This window comes from Nomascus leucogenys, unplaced genomic scaffold (genome assembly GCF_006542625.1).
Source record: "Nomascus leucogenys isolate Asia unplaced genomic scaffold, Asia_NLE_v1 000927F_82319_qpd_obj, whole genome shotgun sequence".
Classification (NCBI taxonomy): Eukaryota; Metazoa; Chordata; class Mammalia; order Primates; family Hylobatidae; genus Nomascus; species Nomascus leucogenys.
This window is the reverse complement of record NW_022096166.1, coordinates 1-7,775: the sequence shown is the minus strand read 5'-3', so window position 1 is coordinate 7,775 and position 7,775 is coordinate 1.

Sequence of the window (7,775 nt, the reverse complement as noted above, 5' to 3'; positions counted from 1 at the left end):
TATACCCTTTGCCCATTTTTGATGTGTTTATTTGTTTTATTCTTGTAAATTTGTTTAAATTCTTTCTAAATTCTGCATATTAGCCCATTGTCAGATGGATAGATTGCAGAAATTTTCTCCCATTCTGTAGGTTGCCTGTTCACTCTGATGATAGTTTCTTTTGTTGTGCAGAAGCTCTTTAGTTTAATAATATCTCGTTTGTCAATTTTGGCCATTGTTTTGTTGCCATTGTTTTTGGTGTTTTAGTCATGAAGTCTTTGCCCATGCCTATGTCCTGAATGGTATTGCCTTGCTTTTTTTCTAGGGTTTTTATGGTTTTAAGTCTTACATTTAAGTCTTTAATCCATCTTGAGTTAATTTTTGTATAACAAGTAAGGAAGACGACCAGTTTCAGTTTTTTGCATATGGCGAGCCAGTTTTCCCAAACCATTTATTAAATAGGGAATCCTTCCCCCATTGCTTGTTTTTGTCAGGTTCGTCAAAGATCAGATGGTTGTAGATGTTTGATGTTACTTCTGAGGCTTCTGTTCTGTTCCATTTGTCAATATATCTGTTTTGGTACCAGTACCATCCTGTTTTGGTTACTGTGGCCTTTTAGTATAGTTTGAAGACAGCTAGCGTGATGCCTCCACCTTTGTTCTTTTTGCTTAGGATTGTCTTGTCTCTGCAGGCTCTTTTTTGATTCCATATGAAATTTAAAGTAGTTTTTTTTTTCTAATTCTGTAAATAAAGTCAGTGGTAGCTTGGTGGGGATAGCACTGAATTTATTAATTACTTTGGGCAGTATGGCCATTTTCACAATATTGATTCTTCCTATCCATGAGCACAGAATGTTTTCCATTTGTTTGTGTCCTCTCTTATTTCCTTGAGCAGTGGTTTGTAGTTCTCCTTGAAGAAGTCCTTCACATCCCTTTTAAGTTGGATTCCTAGGTATTTTATTCTCTTTGTAGCAATTGCGAATGAGAGTTCGTGCATGATTTGGCTGTTTGTCTATTATTGTGTATAGGAACACTTGTGAGTTTTGCACATTGATTTTGTATCCTGAGACTTTCCTGAGGTACTTATCAGTTTAAGGAGATTTTGGGCTGAGAGGATGGGGTTTTCTAAATGTACAATCACGTCTTCTGCAAACAGAGACAATTTGACTTCCTCTCTTCTTAGTTGATTATGCTTAATTTCTTTATTTTGGCTGATTGCCCTGGCCAGAACTTCCAATAGTTTATAGAATAGGTGTGGTGAGAGAGGGTATTCTTGTTTTGTGCAGGTTTTCAATGGGAATGCTTCCAGTTTTTGCCCATTCAGTATGATATTGGCTGTGCATTTGTCAGAAATAGCTCTTATTGTGTTGAGATAGGTTCCATCTATACATAATTCATTGAGAGTTTTTACCATGAAAAGGTGTTGAATTTTATTGAAGGCCTTTTTTGCATCTGTTGAGATAATCATGTGGTTTTTGTCATTAGTTCTGTTTATGTGATGGAATACATTTATTGATTTGCATATGTTGAACCAGCTTTGCATCCAGGGATTAAGCTGACTAGATCGTGGTGGATAAGCTTTTTGATGTGCTGCTGGATTCGGTTTGCCAGTATGTTATTGAGGACTTTCACATCGATGTTCATCAGGGATACGGGCTTGAAATTTTCTTTTTTTATTGTGTCTTTGCCAGGTTTTGGTTTCAGGATGATGCTGGCAGCATAAGATGAGTTAGGGAGGAGTACCTCTTTTTCTATTGTTTGAAATAGTTTCAGAAGGAATGGTACCAGCTCCTCTTTGTACCTTTGGTAGAATTCAGCTGTGAATCCGTCTGGTCCTGGACTTCTTTTGGTTGTTAGTCTATTAATTACTGCCTCAATTTTAGAACTTGTTATTGGCCTATTGAGGGATTCGAATTCTTACTGGTTTGGACTTGGGAGGGTGTATGTGTCCAGGAATTTATCCATTTCATCTAGATTTTCTAGTTAATTTGCAGGGAGGTATTTATAAAATTCTCTAATGATACTTTTTATTTCTGTGGGATCGATGGTTATATCCCTTTTATAATTTTCTATTGTGTCTATTTGATTCTTCTCTTCTTCCTTATTAGTCTGGCTAGCAGTCCGTTTATTTTCTTGATCTTTTCAAAAACCAGCTCCTGCATTGATTGATGTTTTTTGACGGGTTTTTTTTTTGTGTCTCTGTCTCCTTCAGTTCTGCTCTGATCTTAGTTAATTCTTGTCTTCTGCTAGCTTTTGAATTTATTTGCTCTTCTCTAGTTTTTTTAATTGTGATGTTATGGTGTCCATTTTAGACCTTTTCTGCTTTCTCTTGTGGGCATTTAGTGCTATAAATTTCCCTTTACACCTACTTTAGCTGTGTCATATTTTACATTTTAAGCTCTCAACCTTTCTTTTTCTCAGATATCTTGATGTTTTATATTTATGTAAACTGTAAAATTGACTACAGAGTTTTTACAAAGATTTTACCAAAATATTTCATTGAGTATGTACAAACCTGTAAGTCAATTAGGGGAGAAGTTACACTGAAGTAATAAATAGCCACAAAACAAAACTCCAAAAGACATCCAAACCAGAATAAAACAAAACATTTTAACAAAAACGAAAGAACAAACTGACAACAACTTGTGCAGTTCATATCACAAAGATGCTCACATGTCCACTCTAAAGAGAGGTTTTAGAAGTTGATTTAAAATATGGCAAAAGACATTATCCCACACTTCACAGAAAAAATAAATTTAAGCAGCTGTTAACACATGAACATATTATCAAGCTCAGATATAATCAAAATTAAAAATTTGACAAGAGATTCTACAGTTTGAGAGAAATAGAAAAGTGTTTTTTCTTTTCTCCAGGCCCACATGTCTAGTTTATTGTGTCCCCTCACTATAATGGGAATTGTCATCAGCTCCCTACAATATGGGAAGCACAGAGCAGGTGGTGGCTGAAGGTGGGAAATTAGAGTCCGCAGCTTCACATTCAGGGGCACAGAGAATGAGCAGATCCAGGGTTCTCTTCACATGGGGACCTCTCCATGTCAGTTTCAAGATGACAGGATTGGAGTTTTGCATCCAGCTCTGTGGGCACCTGGAAGTAAAATGAGCTATGCTCCATGTCAGCCTCATGTAGACAATGCCTACAGGAAAGCCTGTTTTCTTCTTCATAAATAGGGGTGTCTGAAGTGGGTGACCTCGATGATTTTACATACTCATAAGTGTTTGCCAGCGTTGGTTCTTCGTTAGTGAACCAAGACACTTTGCTCTGAGACTGTGCAAAAATGCATCCACTCTCTGCAGGTCCTTCAAATCAGAGGGAGGCATGGCCACTTCAGAGGCATCTTGGGTAAATGAAGATGAGGTAGAGCTAAATGTGCCAGAGTATTGGACTCTAAGTCTGAAGCCCAGGGAAAATCCCAGATACTGGTAGGTTCTAAGGTCTTCATTTGAAAGTGGTAAAAAATAATTTCACTGGATAAGGGAAAGATACCTTATGAATAAATAGCACAACCCAAAAGGTAGAGGCAAAAGTGTGGCAAAGGGAGATTCCAAGGTCACTCATTGTACTTGGAGCCTTCAGATCCTGCTACTTTGTCCCCTAGGACCTTAAAGAACCAGTGTCTTGAGGACACAAAAATAAAAGTACCTGATTTGTCCATAGCGCTCCTGCATGGGGCTGTAGTGTTAGTGATGGCCTGGAGGTGGTTACAGGCCGCTGTGTTTCTGGTGCCCGCTGAGCTTTGTTGGAGCAGCTGGAACAAGAAAGAGTCACACACCTGATGCTGTTATCAATGATCTCCACATTATCAGGTGGTCAAAAGAGGAAGGGATATTAGAGATCCCCCATATAATCACTTAGCCAGTCTTTTTTCCCTTGTACTCACCCTTTGCCAGCTACCCTGGTGGGTCCAACATGTGGTACAGAAAATTATTACATCATGCCTGCACCCCCAACCCAGGACCAAACAGTCTGAGGACAGCTGACAAAAGCACTGAAGCAAGTATATGTGAAAGAAAAGAGCAAGGACTGTAATCTAAAGTAGAATGTTGAGAAGAAAAGCTGGAAAATTATTGCATGGGAGGACCTAAGGCCTCACTGAGGTGACATTTAATCCATGAAGAGGATGACAACAGGGAGGCATCTGCACAAGTATGTGTCAGGGAGAAGCCACCCTTAGTGAAGAGACTCATAGGTGTGAGTTTGGCAGAGGTTAGAAAGGGACTAGTTTGGCTGCAGACAGCCTGAGGAAGAGATAAGCAGAGGGATGGGGAATCCTGGGACCTGGGAGATGAGGTTAGATATCTGCTCCTTTCTGACAACATTGCCCTGGAACTCAGTGCTTTTCAACAGCATATAATATCTCATAATTTGTGTGCACCAGAATCTGGACACAGTTCCGCTGGCTTCCTCTGCCTTCAGATCTTTTATGAGACAGGGGCTGTGTTCTTAACTGAATCGGACTGGGAAAGCATCAGCCTTTAAGCTGACTCATGTGAAAATTGGCAGGGTGTAGTGTGGACAGAGAGCCTGACTTTCCTTCTCTCTACTGGTCTGAGCACTCCCTCAGCTCTTTGTTAGTGGGTCTCTACGTGGAGCATCTCATAGCATTGGAGCTTGCTTGTGTTTGAGGAATACAATAGAGAGATAGAATAGACAAAAGGATTTACACAAAAAGAGACAGAGAAAGATCGAGGGAGCAAACAGGAAAAACCCAGTAGGAGAAAAATGAGAGCTTTAAAATAATTTTGGCACGGTGCGGTGGCTCATGCCTGTAATCCCAGCACTTTGAGATGCTGAGACGGGTGGATCACCTGAGGTCAGGGGTTTGAAACCAGCCTGGCCAACATGGTGAAACACCGTCTCTTCTAAAACTACAAAATGAGCCAGGTGTGGTGGCGCATGCCTGTAATCCCAGCTTCTTGGCAGACTGAGGCAGGAGAATCACTTGAACCTGGGAGATGAAGGTTGCAGTAAGCCGAGGTCACGCCACTGCACTCCAGCCTGGGATACAAGAGCGAAACTGTGTCTCAAAAAACAACAACAAAAACAAACAACAAAGAAAAAAAACTTGAGAGTTACAATAAATTTTCTCCTGTATTTGTGTTAAAATTGTAACCCCCGGTGTAATGCTATAAGGAGGGAGGATGTAATTAACTCCTGAGGGTGGGACCCTCATAATAGAGATTACTGGCTTTATACAAGAAACCGCAGAGGGCTCTCATCCTCCTCTGCAAAATGAGGATAACCTGAAGTGTGCAGTCTGAAATTCAGAAGCAAGTCATCACCAGGCTCAACCATGTGACACCCTGATCTCAAATTTGAACCTCTAGAAGAATGAGAAATTAAGTCCTGTTTTCTATAAGCTGCCTATTTATGGCTCTTTGGCATAGCAGCCTGAACTAATACAAAGTGATATCCTTTTCTGTATTTCATTAGACAGAAGCTGAATTTGTACCCCTACACTGTTAAAAATGACTAAAAATGGATTTTCAGAATGAAAGATAGGAAAGGGCTTGTTGAAACACTAAAATTTTCTCCGCTTATAAGATTTTTAAACATTGGCTGAAATTGGTAGGAACCAGTATGGCCAATGAAGTCCATGAAGAATCAGTTTGCTGACGTTAGAGCCCAATTTCCATTGTGTGTTTCATACTAATCTCCTGAATTTGCATATGACTGTGAAGAGGCAAGAAGAGATGACTGTTCATGTCTCATCACTTTCCATATTCCTGCTTTCCTTCCAGCAATCCCCTACAGAACCCACCTCTTAGCCTTTTCTAATCACTGCTTAAAGCCAGTATATAGAAAACAAATTTGAGCTGGACTCCTATCTCCTTGTTGGACAACCCACAAGATGATATTTTCGTCAAAACCCAAGTGCCATACTACTGGCATCAGCAGTAGGCCATTTTATTGAGTAAAAAACTGAGTCACTAACCACGCAGTACTGGGAGATTTGTGAAGACTTCCCTGACAAAGGCGAGATAGGCACATGGATATGACTCTAAATGTAAAGAGAAAGCACTAGGAAGTTGATGCCTGTATTAGTAGTACATACTGCAATGATGAAGTACCTGAGACTGGGTAATTTATAAGAAAAGAAGTTTTAATTGACTCCACAGTTCCGCATAATGGTGTAGGGGGTGGGGCTCAGAAACTTTCCAATTACAGTTGCTGAAAGGAAGTGGAGTGAGAGCAGGGATACACCAGATGCTTGTGAAACATCGGATCTTGTGAGAATCACTCACTATCACAAGAACAGCACAGAAAACCCATCCCCATAATCCAATCATCTTCCCTCAAGTTTCTCCCTTAACACCTGGGGGTTTAATACAAACGAGGTTGGTGGGACCAGGCCAAACTATATGAATGCCCAGAGGACAGTATCTACATTTAATTTCAACTTCATACTGGAGCAGAATGAAAAGTCCCAGTGGGAGAAGTGACATTCCCAAGATCACCCCTGGCAGACCCAGGCCTGTTTGAGTTGTGGCCCATGCTACTCCCACCTATTCTCTTAATGCTTCCGTCTCTAAATGTGTGCATTATCTACAGTGAACCACATTCAGTTCTTATGTTTTTATCTATATACACCTGATATATTCCCTAGAAGTAGATGTAGCATCATCCCCACTCTGCATGCTGGGGAGCTGGGGAAGCCTCGAATACACAGTGACTTTTATTGGGCCCCAGAGATGGTAAGAAAAACAAGGTTATGTTCCAGCTTGTTCTCTTCTTTTCCTGGAAACCAGGGCTGCATTAAGGTCTTTCCCAGGAAATTAAGGGGAAGTTGTGTTTGCATAATTGTGTACAAATAAAGAGTTGACATGGAAGAGGAGACTGAGCAATCAGTAGCATAGTGGGGCCTTTGGGTAGGTCTTATAGAAAGAAAGGGCCCAGGACATGGAACTTTGAAGGGTTTAACACACTTTATTTGTGACAGAACCCAACAGCAGTTAAGAAACCAGGAACCCACATTCTTGAGACAGCTCTGTATCCAACTCGTTGGTGACAGATGCTCAAGAGAGGGAGATGTTCTTTTATTGTTTCCTGATATTTTTGAGTTTTGGCCTTACAAAGGCTCAATGTAAAAGCCTTATCTGAAAACACAGATGTCAACTCAGCCCTCATCACTGATGCCCCTTGCTACTGGTGGGGTGCACCCACAAATAACACAGGGCAGCCCAGGACAGGCTCCTCCATGCCAGGCCTCTCATGTCAACTCATCTGGGCAGTCCCACACCACTTCTTAGTACCATGAGTTGTAGGGGGAACAAGAGGGAGGGAACTCTTCTTGGACTGAAGCAGATTGTCAGGTGTTGGAACTCCTATGTAACTATCATGTTCATAGCCAATCCATAGCTGGAAGAATAAAAAGAAGAGTGTTGGAGACCGAGTCTTTGTACTCAGACGTGAATTCCAAGACTTTAGCTTGTCCTCTGGTTTCTTTCCTTGCTGGAGATTTATAAAGATTCTCCTTATGTGCCTAATCTTAACAGCAGAATTTCTTTTCTTTTTTCTTTTCTTTTCTTTCCCTTCCCTTCCCTTCCCTTTCTCTCTCTTTCTTTCTTTCTTCTTTTTCTTTCTTTCTTTTCTTTCTTTCTTCTTTCTTCTTTCTTTCTTTCTTCTTTCTTTCTTTCTTCTTTTTTCTTTTCTTTCTTCTTTCTTCTTTCTTCTTTCTCTTTCTTTCTTTCTTTCTTTCTTTCTTTCTTTCTTCTTTCTTTCTTTCTGTCTGTCTCTCTCTTTCTTTCTTTCCTTTTTTTTGATGGAGCTTGCTCTGTC